This window comes from Myotis davidii, unplaced genomic scaffold, assembly GCF_000327345.1.
Source record: "Myotis davidii unplaced genomic scaffold, ASM32734v1 scaffold394, whole genome shotgun sequence".
Taxonomy (NCBI): domain Eukaryota; kingdom Metazoa; phylum Chordata; class Mammalia; order Chiroptera; family Vespertilionidae; genus Myotis; species Myotis davidii.
In genome coordinates, this window is record NW_006287548.1 from 2520148 (window position 1) to 2543964 (window position 23817).

Genomic DNA, 23817 nt, shown 5'->3' on the forward strand with positions numbered 1-23817 from the left:
CTGGGCTCCGGCGCGAGCCTGTCCCTGTCAGGCGAGAGGGGCGAGGATCATATTTTTATTTTGGAAACTGAAAAGTGCTCCCGGGGCCGGCGATCATGAAGGGGAAATCCCTGAATGTCCTCTCCAGCCAGGAGGCAGGGCTGCCGGCTGCGCTACGAGAGGCGGCAGCCTCCTACAGCACCACTATCGGCACCGCGAGGACATAGCACCAGACCGCGCTCCCGGCCCCCGAAACGACAACTTTCCTACCATCTTGGCGGCCGGGGAAGGGGGGCCGGGGGGACGAGCGCACCCGCGCCCGAGAGAGCACCGACTCCGACTTCTCATCTCGGGGGGAAGGCGCCCCCCGGCCGTCCACGCCGGCGCCCGGGGGCAGAGCGGGCCCGCGACGGGGGGAGCTGCTGCTCGAGAGACGCGCTCCTGGGCACCCGGGGGGCAGTGCGCCTGCATCTTGTGGTGGAGAGAGATCTTGACAGGACCCCGGGTTCCCGGTGGTGATTGTGTTCTGTTTTCCGTGTCGGTGACGGTGGTAGGTTACATTTTTTATTTTTATTTTATTTTTTTCAGGCTTATCATGGTGTTTTTTTTTCTTCCCCTCCGTTACAGATCTAAGGTCAGTGTCTGGTGGTCCGTCGATACATGGGTACTTCAAGGGACTTCGTGGCCACTTGGTCTCTATTTGTCAGTCTGTGTATTTATATGTTTTTATGGAGAGTTGTTTCTCTGTGTGATATGGAAAATGTTGTGTTGTCTATCGCTCCCTCCAAAACTGGGATTGCCGAAAGGCGATTGATTGCAAAGGGGTGTCTTTTGTCTCCTTTTCCCAAAGCCACGTAAGTAAAACCTGACGGACGGTCCAGGAAGGCAGGATCCAGATGTGCAAACCCCACGTGCGCACCAAGGCAGAGATCACCAGCGGTCAGATGCAGCTGTGGTGTAAGTGACCACGTTCCTGGAAACCTCATTCTGTTATGGTCTTGCCAGGAAGAAAGGTTACTGTAAAACTGGAAATAGATTCTGATGACCAGCTTTAGGTTTTAAGTAGAATGACTTATGAAGAATTCATTATCGCCAGGCATTTTTAAAATTTTTTAATTTATTTAGATTTTTTTTTTGGGGTAAGGCGTAAATCTTGGGTGCATGACACATGTTGCTGTCCACTTTCTGTTGTGTCACAGAAGCGAGCGGTGTCTTTTTGTTGGAGTTGAAATGTTGTCTGCTCAGGACTTCCAGTGTGCTGCCGGGCTGTATAAATTACTTTTAATGTGTTTCGGTGGATGGTGGATGTCATCAATCTTTTTTTTTAATTAGCAAAGCTTAGATGAATAGCATCCGAGTTCCCGGGAGCCTAGGTAGAGCTAGCGCAGTGGTGAGAGAGGAAGGTGATGCCCACTTGCAACACTTCCCATAGAACTCTGACGGGGGAGAGTGAATGGCAGAGATACTTTCCTACGTTTGTGAGAAAGAGGAGAATCTTAGAAAACAACCAGAGGATCATTTTGCTTGTTCTCCAGGCCATGGGGAGGCTTATACTTAGTTATTTTTCTGACAGATGTTGGCTAACCTAATGGGAATTGATTTGTAATCTGACTGCCTTGAATCTCTTGCATTTTAAATTTATTACAGTGCATTAAGAAATAACTGATGACTCCACTTCAACATGTTTATGTTTTGAGCTCACAAATTTAGAATTTTAAAGTAAGTTCTGGTAATGCATGTATCGTGGTATTTTCATGCTGACCCCCATCTTTATCATCTAAGTTTCCCCCCCCAAATGCCAGTGTAGCTGAATAGTTGAGGTGTTCTTTTGTGGGTTTTTTTTCCCTCTGGTAGGAAAATTTAAAGTAATTAAAATTAACTGATTTTTATCATCTTGGAAATTTGGGTTGTGAAGTTCTGTTCAACTTACAAATCTTTTAAGCATTTGGAGATCAAACATATTTGTCGTAACAAGGAAATTACTTCTCTTAACATAGAACTCTAAGGGTCTTGAAAAACGTGTTTTGAACAACTTGTTCCTTGAACATGACGTGACTTTATAGATAATGCTTTGAATTTTTTAAGAAATTAACATGTGTTTGTGCTGGCTGCACCCATTTATGCAATCCGTCTAGTGACCAATAAACTTGTTTATATGATGTGTATCTGGGGATAGGGATATGGTGCATAATGTTAGCGTTTCAGGGCCTTTCTCTTTATAAAGCTTGACTTGTACATGGTTGTAGTCCATAATGTTTATCCACCAGCTGAGCTAAGTAGCCCAGACTTAAGGAATTATAACCCAACCGAGAAAGAAATCCCACTTCATTTGCAATACTAGAGGCCTGATGCAGGAAATTCGTGCAAGGGGCTCAGCCCTCCTCACCGCTCCAGCTGCTGCAGGTCCCTCCTACCCCCACTGGTCAGAAGGTCGTTGGCCTACTGGTCTAATTAGCATATTAGCTCTTTATTATATAGGATTGGTGAATTTGATTGGTCAGTGTATATTTCAGTTGGTAATTGAACTCATTGCAGGTACGATGTCTCTAATTCCTAGAAGCTGCAGGTGCTAACAAAACTACTGACATAATGGAACTTAAATAATCCTGTTTGCCCAATAAAATTCCCAGTACTCAAATTTGGCTAACGTTATTGAGGAACTAATGCATCTTGGTAACCTCACTGGGCACTTTTATGCATGTGTTCTCATTTGATTCCCCCAAGAGTATTATTTTTTCTTTCTTTCCTCCTCCTTTCTCTTTCTCCTTTTAAATACAGTTGAGATAACTGTCTTCACTTTCAAGTAGTGTAGACCTACTTGGCTCTAAAGCTTTCCAGTAAGATTTCAAAACTTCCTCCCTCTCTAGACTCTCCAAGGTGCCTGGAAATGCTAACTTCCTGCCATGTGTTCTTTGCCAGAAACAAACTTTGAGCACCCAGCAGCTGGAGCCCTCTTCGTTCCTTAGTCCCAACCAGTGGCCTATTTCATCCTGGTGAAGTCTAATATCTAAGTCTATCCATTGTTTTGAGGATGCAAAAAAAATGTATTTTTCAATTGAAATGCACTGTCTTTATGGCAAATGTTTACTGACACATCACCAAGTGTTTAAAAAAGACACTGACCGCTGACATGGCTATACAAATTCAGTGGGGGTTCTGCTTGTCTTTTGGAGGACTAGGGTTGTAAATATAAACCTTCCCTAGTTATACAAATGCTTTTTCTGACATTTCTAAAGGCAGACTCAAAAGTCATGCAAAGAATCCCTCGCTAGTGTAAAAAAAATTCCCAACGAGGTAAAAAAGTTAGAAGTGAAATGTGTGTAAAAGCTAAAGTTTTTAAAAACCACAGTTATGATGACCATAGACACAAATTTTTTTTCACTTTAAGTATTTCTGTTTTGGAAACATTTGCTGGTAATGTTTCTATCTAAAACAAGGATTTTGGTTTTATTGTGGTTATTGTGCCCTGCAAGGAAATGCTTCTGAGACAAGCGTATTTGGCAGATATCCACATCATAGCTTCAGATTATTTAAGTGTGAATTTTCTGCAATATGGGTTCAACTATAGTCAAAACACACATGATCGGGTAAACCCCCAAGTTCTAACATGGGGCAGGCACTAACCTGGGGACTATTGCCTGATGCCAAGTTAGAAACCAAGGAAGTCTATTATTTTTAAATCCCCACATGGCCCAAAAGATACCCCTAAGTACCAGATGGTCACGGGCAGCAGCAGGGGCAAGACATGTCCCTGGTGCCATTTCACTGCCTTCTCCTCCTGGTGCAGGCAGAGAAGGTGATGTCATAGCCTAGGCCAGTGGTCGGCCAACCGGCTCGCGAGCCACATGCGGCTCTTTGGCCCCTTGAGTGTGGCTCTTCCACAAAATACCACGTGCGGGCGCACATGTACAGTGCAATTGAAACTTCGTGGCCCATGTGCAGAAGTGGGTATTTTGTGGAAGAGCCACACTCAAGGGGCCAAAGAGCCGCGTGTGGCTCGCGAGCCACAGTTTGCCGACCACTGGCTAGGCTATGAGCATTCTTGGGCCACTCTTCTGACTCCTGATCGTCGGCTAAGGAAAACAACTTTCCTTTCCACCTGAAGTCATGTTTTAAGTAATGATTAGTGGAAAGAAACACCCTGAAGCAGTATTAAAGATTGGATCTGGGTAGAATTATAAGTGATAGCTTTTTCCATAATTTATAATGAAAAAATCTGTGTCCCAAGAGGTGGTTAGCTAACACATTGTAGTAAGAAGAGAAATCCATAGAGCCCCAGAATAATAGGCAGAGTGCAACACAAAGGTGACAGCATTCATTTCTGTCACATTCCTGGTGAAGCAAGCTTTTATAGGTCCTCTGGGAACTTAGCCACTATTTCCATGGGAAAATAAATTCCAGTTTCCAAACAACTAATTTACTGGAACACAGCCCATTAATAAGTTTGGACTTCCTGTATATTCATTACAGACTTCCAGAATTCAATAGTAAGGTTGGGAAAAGAAGGAGAAAATCTTCTCATTCAATCAAAATAAGGAGTAACTATTAACACAATCCAAACAGTTTGATTTAAATTCAGGTAAGGAAAATTATCAGATATAAAATGGGGAGGCCAGTTATAGTACACCAGGAAGGAGAAAAAGACCTCAGTCAGTAACTAAAAATTGTATTATTACCTTAATTGAATACATTGGTGTTTCTATTTTATGCATATCTGGTTGCTATATTATGTTACAGTTGGTATTTGCATTTTGTTTAATCTTTTTAAAAAATACTTTTTTTATTGATTTCGGAGAAGAGGGAAGAAAGAGATAGAAACATCAGTGATGAGAGAATCATTAATTGGCTGCCTCCTGCACACCCCCTACTGGGGATGGAGCCCACAACCTCGGCCTTTGTCCTGACTGGGAATTGAACCATGACCTCCTGGTTCATAGGTCGATGCTCAACCACTGAGCCACACTGGCCTGGCTGTTTTATTCTTAAGAAAAACCAGAAGGAAATGAGGAGACTGAAGTAGATAAGAATCTATTAAAAATTACCCACCCTTGTCCATTAAGCTGATGCTGTTTCTTACCCACTCAACAAGCCCTGGCCATTCTTGTCTATCATGATGCCCCAGCTCTCAGCTGGGCCAATTAAATCCCACCCTGCTTTGATGCCTTGCTCAAAATCTTGTCCCTGAAGTGTTCTGATGCCAACCTGATTCTAGTGACCTTATTCTTATTTTAATACCTTGCGTTGTTTTGTGGGGCCGGGGGCATTGCTTCCCTGTGTTCCTCTTATGCAAGAGGCACAGGGGTTAAGAGCTCAATCTCCAATCCAGGCCATCTGGTTTAGAAACTTGGCTCCACCATTTTTCTTGGTACCATGACCCTGGGCCAGCTACTTAACCTCTTAGTTTCCTCCTTTGTAAAAACAGGAATAATAATAGTACAGATCTCATTGTGTTGTGGTGAGGATTAAACAGCATAGTGCATCTAAGGCACAAGGCAGGATCTCCAGCTGCTCTCTTTGGTTAACTGCCAATAAATACCTTACAGGCAGTATGGCTCAAGGTCAGGGGTTATTGTTTTGTTTTGTTTTTAAACAGTACCAAGACAGTGGACTAAGTATTAGTCACAAGTTGAATTCAACATAGAAAAAGGTGAAAGAAGACCATGATTATGGCATAACAAATATTTTCATTAAAACAGAAACAGGCTACTGATTTTCCCCCCAGGTATTTTTTAATATCCAGATAATGGAAAGTCTGCAACAAAGAATTTTAAGTGTAGCTGAGCTTTTGATATCCTGATTCAGATTCAGTCACAGTCTTAAAAAATATAAAGTGAAGGTACAGGAAGAGTATATACAGAACACACAACAGGAGAATATTGGGACCAGTTAAGGCCTCCTTCATTAGACATTCTAAAGAAGGAAATGCATTTAAATTTCAATATGAGGTATTGAAGAAGGCTTTTTTTGACCAGGCATATAAAGAGTTATCAAAAATCTCCAAAAAGAGTTGTCTCACAAAGGGAATAGTAGATTATTGACATGTGTAATACTTCCAACTAACATTATAGGACAGGTACTAGTTTATTGTTTTAAAATGCAGTGTCAGGCAGTAAACAAAGTGTGGGGCATAAATCAGGAAACCACGTGTATATCTCAGAGCTAATATTTATTTACTAGCTGTTCAGACGGGCAAGTTCCCCAGCCTTTTCAAACCTCATTGCCCCCGTTCTTAATACGATTGCTTGAATAAGATGATTTGTAGGACCATATGTAGTATAATATCTGATATATAACAGTCACTCCATAACTGTCAATTTCTATTTCTTTCTTCACTGAATTCAAAGAATGCTTGGGATCAAAGTAGGACTTTAATTAGAAAACTGAAAAGGGCCTTGCTATAGGATCAATTATTAAAGTATTGAAGAACAAATATCAAATTAATTAGAAATCTACCTACCTATTTACTATTTTCTTGCATGATTTATTTCTCTTTTTGATTAAAGTTATTGGTGCTCTTGAGTACATGAAAACGTAACTTTTAAAAATACAATTGAACTACATATTTTCACAGTAAGAATAGGCTCAGCTAACAAAACCACAAGCATTTATTCACTGACATGTGTGCCAGACTGCTAGGCATTTCCCTAGCACTTGGCTCTAACGAAATGATTACAGGTGTCTTCTTATCCAGGGTACTAGGTGATACAATAGCAAAAGACCTTACCTGAACTCTGTGGCATAGTGTGTTTGAAACAGGGAACTTAAGAAATCAATTTAGCAGCTTATGACCTAGTAAAAAGAATAGAGCCCTGGCCAGGTAGTTCAGTTGGCTGGAGCATAGTCCCAACAGCCAAGGTTGCAGGTTTGATCCCTGGCCAGAGCACATACAAGAATCAACCATTGAATGCATAAATAAGTGGAACCACAAATCAGTGTTTCCCTCAAATCAATCAATAAAATATTTAAAACAATAGAATGATGTAGAATAGAAAATATCCAAAGTTGTCGTGGTCAAAGCATTATTTCATGAAACAGCTCTTCCCAGTTCCTTATGTGTATATGAATATTTTGGTGGGTTGGGACAAAAAATGTGAATACTTCACTGTATGTTATAAGGCTGAAATTTGTAGCATCTTACGGTGGTTAAGTAGTCAATAAGACATTCCCTGTCCTCATTGGATTTCCAGTCTAGGCATAAGATGAAGGTCTGAACCGGCCTGGCTGATGACCATAAAAATGATGGGGGCAGAGAGGAACTTGAGAGCATTGGGCTTAAAAATATTGTTTCCTTTTTTTTTCTTTTCTTTTTTTTAACTGCTGGCCAAACTAAACATGTCTGTAGCAGATTTGTTGGCTGATGAGAACATGTGACACGGGATAGGTTATCTCATCAAAATGCAGCTTGTCCATGCAACTTAGCTTGCCAAATCTCAGAGACACGAAGGAGCCATTGTGTGGTCAAAAGAATGAAAGAAAACGTAGGACTTCTCTGCTTGGAAAAATGAAATCAACAGGGTTGTGATTAAAGTCAACTAAGGAAGTAGATCAGCTGAGCATGAATTAAATTGACCTGTAAGTCAAAGATAACTTGAATCTCAAGTGAGGTATTTAAGATTAAAAGAAAGTATTTTTTCACACAACAAGTCCTGACCATATAGAACTTAATTCAAAGACAGAATTGCCGAGACCGGCTTGGCTCAGTGGATAGAGCTGCAAAGTTGAAAATAGGAGACTCGGCCCAAAGTGGCTAGCCTTCTCTCAGTGAAGTATTTCTCCTCCCCCCCCCCCCCCAAATTCCGCTGCCTCAATATTCTAAATACCAAATTCTGACAAGTTGTTTGACCACTGTGTCATTCAGAGCTTCCCTCTGCTAATGAGATCAAAAAGAAATTTCAGCTCCCCTGACCATTATTCTTAGGTATTTATTTTTAATTTTTTAAATATATTTTATTGATTTTCCACAGAGAGGAAGGGAGAGGGATAGAGAGTCAGAAACATTGATCAGCTGCCTCCTGCACACCCCCTACGGGGGATGCACCCGCAACCAAGGCACATGCCCCTGACTGGAATCGAACCCAGAACCCCTCAGTCTGCAGGCCGACGCTCTATCCACTGAGCCAAACTGGCCAGGACTGAAGTATTTTTTGAGTGCTCCCTGGGCACAGTATTAGGCTCTGTGGGGTAAGGAAGTAAAAATATACATATAATACACAGTTGTGCACAGGGAGCTTACCATCTAGTTCAGCGGTTCTCAACCTGTGGGTCGCGACCCCTTTGGCGGTCGAACGACCCTTTCACAGGGGTCGCCTAAGACCATCCTGCATATCAGATATTTACATTACGATTCATAACAGTAGCAACATTACAGTTATGAAGTAGCAACAAAAATCATTTTATGGTTGGGGGTCACCACAACATGAGGAACTGTATTAAAGGGTCGCGGCATTAGGAAGGTTGAGAACCACTGATCTAGTTGCAAAGATAAATAACATCAAGAAGCCTTTGAAGAACAAGCAAGGGATCATAGTAGGGAAAAGAAGAGCAGAGAGAGGATAGAAGGTTGCTGTGGGTTGGAGGAGACCAAGGCCCCAACTTGTTAAGCGAGTGACTATGAGTCGCTCTCAGAGCTCTGAGTTTCTTTTGCTCCTAAAAACCAGTGAGAGTGCTTGTGTAGATTCAAGAAAATGCATGACAATCTCTGGTATAGTCTTGGCACGTAGGAGATACATGTCAGTATTTGTTGAATCTAAACGGGGAGGACTTTTATTTATCTGGGTAGAGGATATACCATAAGGTAAAGCAGGAGTAAGCATGCCTTCTCTACAGTACAACAGGGGTTGTTTGTTGAGAAATGGTAGGAACTAAGGAAGTAGGGTAAGGACCAATTAAGAGGACTTTGAAAGCCAAGCCTAAAAGTTCAAACAGATATAACAGCAATAAAGAGCCATTATTTGTACTTAAGCAAAGAGGATCTTCTGCTATTTAATTATTCAAAAAGCATCCTCTCCTATTTAATTATCCCCCCCATTTTGTTGGACATGATCAATTATACCATCTGCTCTTCAAGGTAACTTGGCAGCTGTTAATTGACTAACATTGTTCCCTGAGTTTTGCTGTCATTGTAGATGGTTCTAGAACATAGAACAAAAGATGTGCAGGAATAGTTTTCATAGTACAAGTTCTTTCAGTTATAGAGGTGGGGGGAGGGAGAATCAATATTGACCAACTGGGAAAAACTAAATAAGTATTTAAATAGTCATCAATCATTTCTGTTTTCTCAGAGATTACTACAATGGTGTTTTATATATTTAAATGTTTAAATGTATAAAGCAAGAGCAATTAAGTAATTTAATACCAACAGAATTTCTACTTTAAATGGGGAAAGAATGGGCCATCTCGGTTTGTGGTAAGCTACACAGATGCTTCCTGTTGCTCTGTCCAGAATGATGTTAACATTAACCTCAAAGGAGGCCGTTATGCCAACCTTGAGCTGGATGGCAAGCGCTGTGTTTCTCTATGGTACAAGGAGAGAAGAATTGTTACCCAAATGTACGAGTAGCAAGTCAGAGTATTTCATACAATAATCACTGATGATGTGATATATTATTATTCAATCCCTATGGTATGTGTCTATTTCTCTGAAATGAAGCTAAGAAAAAAATTATAGTGAAAGAGACTTAGGATACCACTAGAGGCCCAGTGCACGAATTCGTGCACAGGTGGGATTACTCCTGGTGGCCTGCGATGATTGGGCCCCAGCTTGTGCCCCCAGGTTCACAGCCCCAGCTCATGCCCCAGCCTTGCAGCCCCGCAGCCCTGCCTGGCACCCCGCTATGGCCTGGCATTGCCCGCTCACCTGCTCAACCATCCTGCTGTGGTCCCGCTCTCGTTGGGGCCCATCGGCGCCAGCAGTGCTTCCACTGCCTCCTGCCAGCGCCACATTTCGGATGCCCGTCATTTCCACGCCGCCCCCTGGTGATTAGCACATGTCGTAGCAAGCAGTTGAACTCTTGGTCAAATGACCACCTGAGGGGACAGTTTGCATATTAGGCTTTTATTATATAGGATTCTTAGCTCATGTAAATCCAGGCAGGCCCTTTATCCTTTTTACCTAATGGAAGGGAGTTTGTCTTGTCTGAGTCAATCTGTTCAAATAGTGTGTTACTGAGTTCGTGTTTTTTTTTTTAATATATTTTATTGATTTTTTACAGAGAGGAAGGGAGAGAGATAGAGAGTTAGAAACATCGATGAGAGAGACACATCATCGATCAGTTGCCTTCTGCACACCTCCTACTGGGGATGTGCCCGCAACCCAGGTACATGCCTTTGACCGGAATCGAACCCGGGACCCCCCAGTCCGCAGGCCGACGCTCTATCCACTGAGCCAAACCGGTTTCGGCCTAAGTTCGTTTTTGCTTCTATCTTGACTTCGGTTCAGAAAACTTCTGAAATGTTTATTCTTTCAAGCTGTTGATTTTGTATATTTATAGTTTCACATGCTAACTCCTTAATCCTATATAATAAAAGCCTAATATGCAAATTGTTCGACTACGAGTTTGACCAGGGCATGGGGCTGGCCAGCCAACCACCCACAGCCTCTCCCCCACTGACCCTGCCCCCAATTGGTCCCCCCAACCCCTATCTGGGGCAGAGCCGGCCAACTTCCCATATCCCCGCCCCCCAGCTGGCCTGGCCTGATTAGCCCTGATTGGGGCAGGCTGGCTGGACCCCACCCGTGCACGAATTCGTGCACCGGGCCTCTAGTTTTAAATAAAAGTAAAAAGCAAACATCTGCACTGGCTGGTTGAAGCATCATCCTGTACACCAGAAAGTTTCAGGTTTTATTCCCAGTCAGGGCACATACCTGGGTTTCGGATTCCATCTGCAATCAGGGTGCGTACCAAAGGCAAACAATCCATGTTTCTCTCTCACACTGATCTTTCTCTCTCCCTTCCCTCTCTCTAAAAAAACAATAAAACACATCCTCGAATGAGGATATTTTTTTTAAATGCAAACATCAAAGCAACAACCACAAAAAGTTCCCACAATGTAGTAAATTGTCCAAATTTTCCTTTTTGGATTGCATCCATCAATAGTATTTATTTTCATTAATTTATATTATTGCATAAAAATGCTTACAATTGTGAAGCAACCAAGTCTTCTAAAATACTCCACCTCTTCCAAAATTAAGCTATCTTAAAGGGAAAAAAAATTGGAATTAAAAGAAAAACAGTAAGCAGTGTAACTTACTATTTTAGCAGACTCTTAAAACACATTACATACGTTTCGTGTTACCTAACAATTGGAAAAACAAGTTCTAGCAAGTGAATTGCTCAAGATTACATAGACGAGTCCAATTTTAGAGAGAAGTAACTTGAGGTGTGTTTTGTTGTAATTTTTAACTCAACTACAGACTCGGGTTTCACCAGCTTACCACTAATGTCCCTTTTCTGCTCCAGGCACTGTCTTTCCTATCTTTATGACCTCCATCCCTTTGAAGAGTTCTGGTCAGTTATTTTATAGACTGTCTCTCAATGCAGATTTGGCTGATATCTTCTCATGATTAGGTGAGGTACTCTATTTTTGGCAAGGAAATTTCAGCTGTGATGTGTCCTTTTCAGAGCACCCTATCGGGGAGGACATGATATAGATGTGTTATGACGAGTTGAGTAGTTTTCTACTTCTGCCGTATCAAACCACTATAGACCCGGCACCGTAAATACCTACGTACAGTTTCTGGAGGTGGGAAGTCCAGGCAAAGTGTGGCTGGGCTCTGTTCAGAGTCTCACAAGGCCAAAATCAAGGTGTCGGACGGCTGCACCTCATCTGGTCTTCCTCTCCCTAGCTCGTTCAGGTTGTTGGCAAAGTGCAGTTTCTTGGTTATAAGACCGAACAGTTTTGCTGGTTGCAGCTGGAGACCACTCTCAGTTCCTAGAGCCACTCTCCAGGCCAGGGGGTCCTCAAACTTTTTAAACAGGGGGCCAGTTCACTGTCCCTTAGACCGTTGGAGGGCCGGACTATAGTTTAAAAAAAAACACTATGAACGAATTCCTATGCACACTGCACATACCTTATTTTGAAGTGAAAAAACAAAACGGGAACAAATACAATATTTGTATTTGCATGTGGCCCACGGGCCATAGTTTGAGGACCCCTGCTCCAGGTCTTGCCCTATGGCCCCTTCATCTACAAGGGCAGCAGAATTGCCCTCCTGTATGATCCCTCTCACAGTTTTAATCTCTGACTTCTAGACCCAAATTTTAAAAGGCTCATACGATTAGGTCAGCCCAAACCAGTTATCTTTCTCAAAGTCAGCTGTGTCACCTAATGTACCTAATCACAGGCTTGAAATCAATCATACTCACTGATTATGAAAGGCACATATAGCAAAGGTGGGTCAAAAGGGGAGGGAGCAGTCATCATGGAGCTCTGCCTTCCACACTAGTGATACTAACCTGATTGATTAAGCTGGTGTCTTCTGGGTTTACCCTCAGTAAAGTTGTGGTTTTCCATTTATAATTTTAAAATATATTGGGGCAGAGCCCTGGCTGGTGTGTCTTGGTTGGTTGGAGCATCATCCTGTGCACCAAAAGGTGGCAGGTTCAATTCTCAGTGAGGGCACGTACCCAGGTTTTGGGTTTGATCCCCAGTTGGGGTCCAAGACAAAGTCAGCATTTCTCTCTCATATATTTTTCTCTCTCTCTCCTTCCCTCTCTCTCTTTTCCTTCCTTTCTCAAAAAAACAAACAAAAAACAGTATATATATGGAGAGAAACATATGTGGAGATAATTTGAACTATGCAAAGGTTCTTTTTCTCCTCAAACTTTCCTATACTAATTTTAACTTTCATCAGTGGAACTGTCCACTGTCCACTTATTTATTGTTTGATTAATTCATTGCAAATTCATAGGTATACAGTATATTTTATTTGGGAAGTTACAATCCAATGCTATCATTAGCTCTGGCCAGTGTGAGTTCTTTCAGGTTAGCTTCTGTGCCCTTTTGACATGCCCCATCCTTTTTGAGCACTTCACTTTCTGACATCATAAGATGCTCTAGATTCATTCGTGTGTTGTTTGTTTTCAGAGGTATAAGGTTCATGCTTTCTGTTCCTTAGGTTAAATCGTACTTCCCCAGTTGAGCTCATGCTGCTTTTTACTTCGTGTGTTTACGTGATTTACAAACCCAGCCCTTGCATTTATTTCCCTTTTCCTATTCCTCAAATCTTTTCCTTCCCGTTGGTTTCCATTATTGTTGTGGCACCTAAACTCTCTTTAATCTGCCTCTAAGCATAGTTCTTCCCAAGTACCCTTTTTCCCTTTTTTTTGTTCTTGCATGCATTCTTTGACCATCTCAGCAGTTCCATCATGTTGAACCTCCCTTACTCTTGTGCTCCAGGTGCCATCCTCATGCCTGGACATTAATGACCTGTGAGTACACTACATGCCTTTTCCCAAACTGAACTGTTGTAGGTGGTGGAACAGCACTGGGTGTTAGAATTAGGACAAATGGTCCGGGTGGAAGGAAGAAGTTTTCTTTCTTAAAAATTCCAAGTCAAAGGACAGGAGAAAAATGAAACATTAGTTTAGAGGGTTGTAGCCAAATATTTAAGAAAAGTAGATAAATTCAGGATCCAGTTCAATGTATAGGTGAAAAATAAAACTTCGAAGACAATTAATTAGAGTCTAATATTCACAATTGTGTATTATAGAGTCTATTGAAACACAATTACCCCCCTAAAATCACCCTCAAGTTTTATTAAAGAGCCAAATTAAGGTCAATTTATTTGCTGTATTAAGTCCAGTTTCAATTTGGCCTGGTTATTTGCATTGCTCTAGAGCAGTGGTTCTCAACCTTGGCTGCACATTTAGAATCACCTGGAAATCTTTTTAAAGTCCTGATTTCTGGGCCTCATCCTCCGGAAATTCTGTTTCTTTGTTACTAATGTTGTGGCCCCACCCCATAACAAAGAAACAGATTTTCCAGAGGATGAGGCCCAGAAATCAGGATTTTAAAAAGATTCCCTAATGTGCAGCCAAGGTTGAGTACCACTGCTCTAGAGTCATTTGTATTTTTTCCTGACCCAAACCCAAACTAAATCACTTTTCCAAGGATAACTCATTTTAATCCCAGAAAACTAGAAGTAAATTTCAGTTTGTATTGGCTACAAATTCGTGTCTCTGTAGGTTAGGTACAGATTAATGAATGTATTCATTTCGACTTGTTGTCCTACAAAGTACCACAAATTTAGTGGCCTAAAACACAAATTTATTATCTTATAGTTCTGCAGATAAGTCTGAAATGGGTTTTGCTGGGCAAATAATTAAGGTATCAGCAGGTCTGCTTTCCTACTGGAGGCTCTAGGGCATAATCTGTTTCTAGTCTTTTCCAGCTTTTAGAAGTTACCTGCCTTTTTGACTCATGATCCCTTCCTACTCTCTTTAAAGCAAGCAGCTAATTTCCTCTGACCCTTGTCCTGACTCGGTCTTATTAGAATCTTCCTGATTACATTGTACCACACAGATAATCCAGAATAATCTCCTTATCTCAAGATCATTAACTTAATTGTGTCTACAAAATCCTTTTGCTATGTGAAGTAACATATTCACAGGTTCAAGGGATTAGGACATGGACATGTTTCGGGGCCATTATTCTACCTACCATGTGAATATATTTGGAAATATTCCTTTAATAGTGGGTCTCTTTACTTTTTCTTAGCCCAGTAAGTCACTTTTTAAAAAACTGCAATCTATTTGCACATTTGTCTAAATCCTTCATAAAAGTAAATGTCAGTAATCATGTCTTAGTAGAACATTGATTTTGATTGCCCTCCAGAAACAGTGAAGAACTTCTGTTGATCCATCTGTCTGTCCTCCGCCTTCATTTTGTTTGTCACCAACAGCACATATTTTACAGGATCATGCCCAGTTGTAAAAGCAATGGTTGTAATTTCCCATGATGCATTACTTTGCTGTCCAAACAGCTCAGTTTATATAACCTGTATTCACTTTGCTGGTTGGGAATTACATTGCCAAAGCCAATATATATAAAATGTTCTTTCTCTTGGCTATAATTGTACATGTACTTTTTATTCATTTATTTATTGAGCAAATGTTTATTGAGTATCTGTGCAAGACACTGCAATAGGTAGTGGTGATGACCAGTAAGATATATAATAAGTCATGATTCAAAATATGGGAATATTGCTTTCAGTAGCTTAACTTCAGGGAGTAATTCAAGTATCTAATATTAAATACTTACTTTCTGTCTGGGAGGCTGTTTCTAAAACCAAGGTCTCCCCATTCTTATAACTTTTAGCTAACTAGAAATAAAATTGTGATGTAAAGTATTAAAAGCTAATGCTTTCTATTCTAGTACTAACCTATAGATTGGTTGCATCGTAAATAATGGGCTTCTAAGTCTGTATTTTCACTCTTTCTTTTTGAAGGATGAAATAACAACACATATTAAGCAGTTACTACATGCCCAGTGCTTTACACAAGTTAATTTACTCTACTAGGGGTCCAGTGTACGAATTCGTGCACCTTGAAAGGAACCATGGGCCACGAGGCTGCAGTGGCACAGGGGTGGATCTCAGCCCATCCTCTGCACCCCTGCCCAGGCCCCTCTCTGCCAGCAGCCCCGCTCCTGCTGCTGCCGCTCCTACGTGCTGATGGTGCCAGCCCCACTTGCACTCACTGACAGTGCGGAGCAACTGGGGCCAGCACCATCAGTGGGTGCAAGTGGGGCCGGCGCCGTCAGCAGGTGCAAGTGGGGCCGGCACCATCAGCGGGTGCAAATGGGGCCAGCGCCGTCAGTGGGTGTGAGCAGCAGCTGCTGCCCCGATTGCCCCTCAAGAGCAGGGGGAAGCAGATAAGCCCTCAGGGGCAATCAGGGCTGGCAGCCATCGCTCCCACCCCCTGATGGTGCCGAGTGATCGGGACTGGCGCCAGGTGCCAGCAGTGGGTGGGAGCAGCGGCTCTGGCGCTGGCTGCGGGTGCAAGCAGGGCTGGCGCTGGCAGTGGGTGTGAGCAGCGGCTCCGGCACCAGCAGGGCCAGTGCCAGCAGCAGATGCGAGCACCAGGTGAGACTGCGGTGCACAGGAGCAGAGAATTTTCAGTAACCACCACAGACTCGCCCCAATGACAGCGACTGGTGCCCCGCCTTGGTCTGGCGCCCCCACTCACCTGCTCCACCATCCCGCTGCGCCTAACACCTGCCATGTTCCACGCACGCCCCTTGGTGGTCAGGGCATGTCATAGGAATTGGTTGTTTGGGTTGTTCCACTGTTAGGTCTATTTGCATATTAGCCTTTTATTATATAGGATGAGGAAGGTGTTACTATCATCATCATCATCCCCATTTCAATAGGTAACAGTAATAGATATGATATAGTTGGTAATTGGTAGTCAGGATTTAAGTCTGGAGAACTGATTCCAGAGCTTTCTTCCTTAACACACAAATCAGTGTGTACAATGTCACACAGTGTTGACACTCAGTAAATAGTGTGGGATATAATGATTGCCCCAAATTTTTCCCAACTTTGGAATATAGCTAAAAAACTACAGTCTCAATGGATTGATACATACAGTGAACCGAACTTTTACAAACAGCTTAAATACTGCACAGATTAGTAAATAAAAGTCCTTTTTAAAAAAAATTCTCACCCAAGGATAAGTTTTTATTGATTTTCTTTTTTTAAAGAGAGGAAGGGAGATAGTGAGAGAGAAACATCCATTGGTTGCCTTCCATATGCACCTTAATTGGAGATCAAACCTGCAACCTAGGTATGTGCCATGCCAGGGAATTGAACCTGCCACCATGTGGTGTACAGGACAACAATCCAACCATCTGAGCCATCTAGCCACGGTTCAAAGTCCTTTTGATTGCACATAACAATAACTAGAGCCCAAGACATTGCAGTCTCAAGTTCAACATTGCCATTGTTGAAATCATCTCTTTAATTTTGATGGCACAAGTTGGCGAATGTAGCTCTCAGCAAAATTACTCAGAACAAGGTTGAACTATTTTACTTGTATCTGTTTTGCCATAGACAGTTATTTTCTCATAATTGAAGACTGCTGTCAATTTAGGTATTTGCTATGATTTGAAAGTTTGTGTCCTGTCAAAATTCATACATTGAAGTCCTAATGTCCAATGTGATTATATTAAGAGGTAGGACCTCTGGGAGATGCTTAAGTCATGAAGGTGGAGCTGTCATGAATGGGATTAGTATTTTTATGAAAGAGATCCTAGAGATCCCTGGTCCTTCCACCAAGTGAAGACACACAAAAAGATGGCCGTCTACAATCCAGAAGAGGGCCTTCACCAGAACCGGACTATGCTGGCACCACGAGCTTGAAATCCCATAACTGTGAAAATAGAATTTTTTTAAAAAAAGGATTTTTATTTACTAATCTGTGCAGTATTTAGGCTGTTTGTAAAAGTTCTGTTCACTGTATGTATAAATTTCTGCAGTTTATAAGCCACCTGGAATTTTGTTATAGCAGCCCAAACAGACTAAAATGGTATTATTTTTCCAGTTCTTAGAAAAATTCTGGAAGGAAACTCTTGGATAAATAAATTTAGGCTGCCTGGTGACAGATTCTTGAAAATACATTTACTCATAACTAATCACAAAAAATGTTTTTTATGTTTGCTTTATTTGTACATTTGAGTGCTTACATGTTTCATTCATGTAAATGAGTAACTTGCCTGGCTGGTATTGCTCCGTGAACCAGGAGGTCATGGTTTGATTCCCGGTCCAAGCACATGCTTGGGTTGCGGGCCCAATCCACAGTAGGGGACATGCAGGAGGCAGCCAATTGATGATTCACTCTCATCTTTGATGCTTTCATCTCTCCCTCTCCCTTCCTCTCTGAAATCAATAAAAAAATATATTTTTAAAAAAGGAAAAGTAACTTTTTCTATTCTAGGACACCCAAGTCTAAGTTATTTTCATGTTGAAGTTCGTAGATATTTCCCAACTCACTTTAAAAAATTTATGAATCTAGATAAGTTAGAAAGAGGAAAAATAAATTCAATTTATGTCCACATTTGTACAAGTCTGAAATATGGCCGTCAACAAGAAGGAGCATTATTCAAGGTAATTGAAAGTTGGGGATAAAATAGAAATGTGATTGATATAGTCCAATAAAATATAAGTATATTCAAAGTAAGTTTATATTATAATTTGAAAGTAAGTTTTGTCAGCACACATATGACTACATGTGACTGATTTCTACTGAATTGTTCATCACTTAGAAATTATTTTCATAAATAAGGCTGTTTATCAATAGCTTTAAAGAAATAGGAGATAATGTCCTGAATGACCAATAAATTATATAGGATTTGGCAAAAGTTGGTTTGCAGTTATGAGTATGGGAAACAGTTAATAAAACTATTATAATAATCATAACCTGCATGACTTTTTCTATATGAACTGTAAACCTACTTTTGCCAAGTCCCTATAGTATTAGAAAAGGTTTTCTAGTCAATAAATATATTATTTTTCTACATTTCTGTATTTTCCAAATTTATAGGGAAACAGTTACTCAACATTTGACAAACTAAATAACCTTACATTCTTTGCTCTGGATGATTTAGTTATTAACTTGTCTGAGGTCAAATTTTAAGACCTTTATACTGTGATATAAACATAGTTCTAAAGATGATACACTAATAAATATCCTATCTAATAAAAGAGAAACATGGTAATTAGCCATATGTCCGCTACCCTTCCCATTGGCTAATTAGGGTGATATGCAAATTAACTGCCAGCCAAGATGGCGGCAGGCAGCGAGGCAGTTTGAAGCTAACATGAGGCTTGCTTGCTTCAGTGATGGAGGACTCCAACGTTCCCGGCCTGCCGCTGCGGGCCTCTGAGCTTGCAGTTTGAAACATTGTTACAGATATAGAATCTAAACGCCCAAACCCCCTGATCGCCCTGCAGCTCTGTGTGTGATAGGGGGCAGGGCCACAACCTCCCTATCCGCCCTGCTCTGTTTGTGACAGGGGAAGGTGCCCCAACCCCTTGATCAGCCCTGCTCTGTGCCTGATAGGGGGGAGCTCCCCAACCCCTTGATCGCCCTGTGGCTCTGTGGGTGACAGTGTGCGGCGCCCCAACCGCCCCGCCCCCACGGGCCCTGCTCTGTGTGTGATGGGGTAGAGCCATAACCTCCCCATTGGCCCTGTCCTGAGTGTAACAGTGGTGGCGCCCCAACCCCCTGATTGGCCGTACTCTGTGGGTGATAGAGGGCGGCGCCCCAACCCCCTGATCAGCCCTGCTCTGTGTGTGACGGGGCAGTGCCCCAACTCCCCTATCGGCCTTACTCTGTGAGTGACAGCGGGGAATTCCTCAACCCCCTGATGGGCCCTGCTCTGTGTGTGACAGGGGGCAGCGCCCCAACCTCCTGATTGGCCCTGGTCTCTGGGTGACAGGGTACAGAGCCCCAACCCCCCTGATGAGCCCTGCTCTGTGCATGATGGGGGGCAGCGCCCCAACCCCGATTGGCCCTGCTCTGTGCGTGACGGGGTGGCACCGCAACCTCCCCATTGACCCTGCCTTGAGTGTGACAGGGCGGTGCCCCAACCCCCCAATCGGCCCTACCCTGAGTGTGACTGAGGGTAGCATCGCAACCTCCTGATCTGCCCTGCTCTGTGCATGATGGGGCGGTTCCCCAACTCCCCAGTCAGCCCTGCTCTGATCCCGACCAGGGGCTGCACCTAGGGATTGGGCCTGCCCTCTGCCACCCAGGAGCAGGCCTAAGCCAGCAGGTCGTTATCTCCCGAGGGGTCCCAGACTGCGAGAGGGCACAGGCCGGGCTGAGGGACCGCCCCTCCCACCCGAGTGCACAAATTTTTGTGCACTGGGCCTCTATTCCTATATAATAAAAGGCTAATACACAAATAGACCGAATGGTAGAACAACTGGTCACTATGACGTGCACTGACCACCAGGGGGCATGCGCCAATCATGGCGGGCATTGGCAGCAGGCGGAAGAGCACAGAACATGGCGGGCTCACAGTTCCTTTCTCGGCACATGAATTCGTGCACTGGGCCCCTAGTATAAATAATAAATATTTAGGGATAAGACAAAGTGCTAAAAATTATATTCCTTTTTTCAGAGAGGACAATAGTCTTAGTTTTGTAAAGTTAATGAGTGGCCTTGAAAACTTTGTTCATTAATTTATTCATAAAATATTTACTATAATGAGCCTACCCGCTGAAAGTGCACTAAGACTAGAGAGAGCGGGAAAGAGAGAAACATTGATGTGAGAAACATTGATTGGTTGCCTCCTATACACACCCCAACTGGGAATCAAACCCACAACCTGGTTATGTGCCTTGACCAGTAATTGAACCTACAACCTTTTGGTGCATGGAGTAACACTCAACCACTGTGCCACACCAGCCAGGGCCATGTAAGTGTTCTTAATGATACATATGAACAATGTATACATTCATATTTGTGCCTATAAAGCCACAGGTGGTAAATAAAGTAGATAGTATTTAAAATCTGTACTTTGCTGATAAAAAAAAACACAATTATTTAAATCAATCACTGGACTATCATGACCCAGGTCCCTTTTGCTTCCAGTTTACCTGTCTACTCCTAATCAAATAACAGAAATGATATGAGGAAAGGACACTTAGATAATTATTCATCTGGTAAAGGACTAAGATGGCTTTCTAGTAGTTTTGCTAGTAAAATTTTAAATATGTCAAAATATAGTTTGTTGCCTCTGATAAAATGCTACTTCATCAAAACAAATGGTAAATTAGAAGAAACTTTTCTGTCCCAAGAAAAATGTGCTGCTCTCTGACCCTACAATGTCATTTCAAGGAATTTGTCCTTACAGATATACTTAGAAAAATATGCAAATATTTATGTATGAAAGGGCAAGGACTACCCCCCCCATCTTACCCTGGATCCTCCATTTTTGGGCAGCCATGTGCTCGGCAAGGCTTCTTCCCGGAAGCCCAAGCCTCTGCTAGCCACACCCAGGATTTCTTTAAACTAATCAATGACAATCAAGGGACGTGCGCGCCATAGATATGACCACATCCTGTGTAACAAGACCCGACTTGCATCTGGCCAATCTGCAGGGCCCACAGTCATCTCTCCTCCCCTCACTCCAACCCTCTATTAAACCCTTTTTCCCACGGGGCTGGCACTCTCGTCTCGCCGCTGTGTCGGTAGAGGCTGGGAGCCAGACTCGGATTTGTAATAATAAAGGCTCTGCTTTTGCATCAGACTCGGCTGGCTCCCTGTTGGTCTTTTGGGGGTCCTGAAATCTGGGTATAACAATGTACAAGGATATTTATTATTGCATTATCTGTAAGAGTAAAAAAAAATCTAGAGAAAGCCCTAAATATCCCATCAATAGGGAAGCGGGATAGTATAGTGGTTAAGAATTGCCTGGATTAAAATCCCATCTCCACAGTTCACTAGACGTGTGATTATGGACAAATTATCTCACTGTGCTTTTAGCTACCCATCTGTAAAGAGTTAAAAACAGGGTTTGTGATAGTATTTTGAACAGTGCCTAATCCATTGTATATGTTCAATACATTTTGGTCATCATTATTTTTTACGGGGATTAGGACACATTTTGGTAGAGGCACACAATAGAATACTAGGCAACTATTTTAAAAAGAGAGCTCTATGTACTCTACTTAACCAGATGCTACCTCAGTTTGTCTCTCTCCAATGCCCAAGAAAAAACTTAGCTGGAGAGGAGCTAAATTTAAATTTAAATACACACACACACCTTTTTTGAGCTCTGGAGCAACATACACTATGAGGAGAGAAAAGAGTAGCCAATACTTTTGATGTATGTTTGGTGGTCGGTTCAGGAGAGAAAAGGGACAGGGAAAGAATTATGAGCCCGATAGGAAATTGAGATCTGGCATCTTTTTGGTCACTAACTGCATAGATATGCCTTACTACACCAGAAACTCTAGCAGAGACTAATTTCTCCACCGCGTATTGTGTGCAATCATGCTGAGTCAGAGGGTGAGTCAGCCCTGCTCTCTGGGAGGGAAAAGGAATGACCTCTTCCTGGGGAGCCAGGCCAATTTAGGAAAATTCCTTGCCCAGTGCCCTAATCAGTAGCTTGGTGCCTGAGAAAAATTAACTTATTCCCAGGGTGAGCAGTTGGCTTGCTCTACTCAACCTTGAGGATCAGGCCTAATTCCAGTTAATATCAGAATGTTCAAATTTAAGAGCATGTTGGGCACTGCCCAGGGAGAATAGAATAGGCACAGCCCTCAATTTGTAGCCTTAATTGTAAAGCGTTAAGGAAAATAACAGGTCTCTGTATTGGAAGCATAGAAGCTCCTAATAGTCTGTTTGGTGGCTCGCTTAGCAGAAAGTTTTCTGCCCCCTTTAGGGTGGTTTTTCATTTTCCTTCTGAAAATTGCTTTTCTTGCATAGGGACTTAATGAATTAAACCACAAAACATGAACAGAGGAAACAATTCCAATAAAAAAGATCACAGTGGAATAAGATATGGACTCTCAAGACTCAAATATATTATTAAAAATGATTAAGTATCTTTTCTGGCAATCAATAGATTTCTACAGGGTAGCACACTTTCCTAAAATCACTCCCTTTCAAGTTACTTGTCCTAATATTCTAGATTTGGATGAAAATAACTCCAGTTTTATCAAAGGGCAATATATTTTATAAACTGAGTCACAATGAAGGAGAGATGCAGAATATGAGATGACAATGACAAACTTGAACCTGTTGAGAATGTACCTTATGTATACATGGGAATGATGTGAAAGGAAAATGACAGAACATTAGAGGCAAACCATAGAGATATAGAGCGGAAGGAGTAAGGAACACATCCCATCAAAAGGAACAAAAGGTTTGAAGACATAGACACACAGGTGGCTAGTAAAATGTAGGATAAACAAGGAGAGGTCATAGGTCAGAGTATGGCTACACAAAGGAATTTTGCGAATAATTCTAATTTCCCAAGGGAATGCTATTGCCCAGGGATACACCTCCTCACTCTCTCCTGGTTTGCAAGTGCAAAACAAGCCCCATCCCATGAAAGGGTATGGCTGTTTGGTTCCTTCTACTAAGCAAACAGTAAACATCCACTTCATGCTTTATGGGAATTGAAGTTTGGGTTTTGGGAATTACGGGGAGGCATCTATTCTATTATTAACTTTACACCTGCAACACTACACCTCAGATAGAAACCTGGTTGCGCCCTAGCCAGTTTGACTCAGTGGATAGAGCATGGGCCTGCAGCCGAAGGTTCCCGGATTTGATTCCGGTCAAGGGCATGTACTTCGGTTGCAGGCTCCTGATCAGGACACATGCAGGAGGCAACCAATTGATGTGTTTCTCTCACACTAATCTTTCTGCCTATCTTTCCCTCTCTTCCACTCTCTCTGAAAATCAATGAAAAAATATCCTTGGGTGAGGATTTAAAAAATAATAAAATAAATAAATAAACCTGGTTGTTTCCAGTCTTAGAAGGAAAAAAAAATGTTGGCCTTTATTCTTCTTGGCAGGGGAAGTTGAGGTTAATGGAATTTAGTCATGCTTTACTGCTCCTTTTAGACTTCCAAAGTTATCCCAGGATTTCCCAGCAGCAAAGTAGATGCTTCTGTTCTAGAACAATGGGCCAAGGTCACCTTACCCCTAGGAACATGAGGAAAACCCAAGTCTTGGAAGAATGTAAAGACCTCAGTAGGTTCAGTTTCCTGTCCTACTTGGATCTTGTGGCTTATCACAATCTTTTTTTAATTTAGAAAATAATTTATATTAATAATGTATAGTACACTATCTGGCAGGGAGGTTATTTGTCCTGCTG

The 23817-nt window shown here is 42.1% G+C and overlaps 1 long non-coding RNA gene across 2 annotated transcripts; it reads left to right on the top strand.

Moving 5' to 3' along the window:
- The first annotated feature begins 6 nt into the window (after nt 1-6).
- Nucleotides 7-3022, top strand: LOC107182410. Of its 2 annotated transcripts, none has more exons than XR_001513127.1 (2): nt 7-613; nt 830-3022. It is a non-coding gene; the product is annotated as an uncharacterized LOC107182410 (long non-coding RNA). The 2 variants fall into 2 exon arrangements; XR_001513128.1 differs by having other exon boundaries at nt 7-529.
- The last annotated feature ends 20795 nt before the right edge of the window (nt 3023-23817 follow it).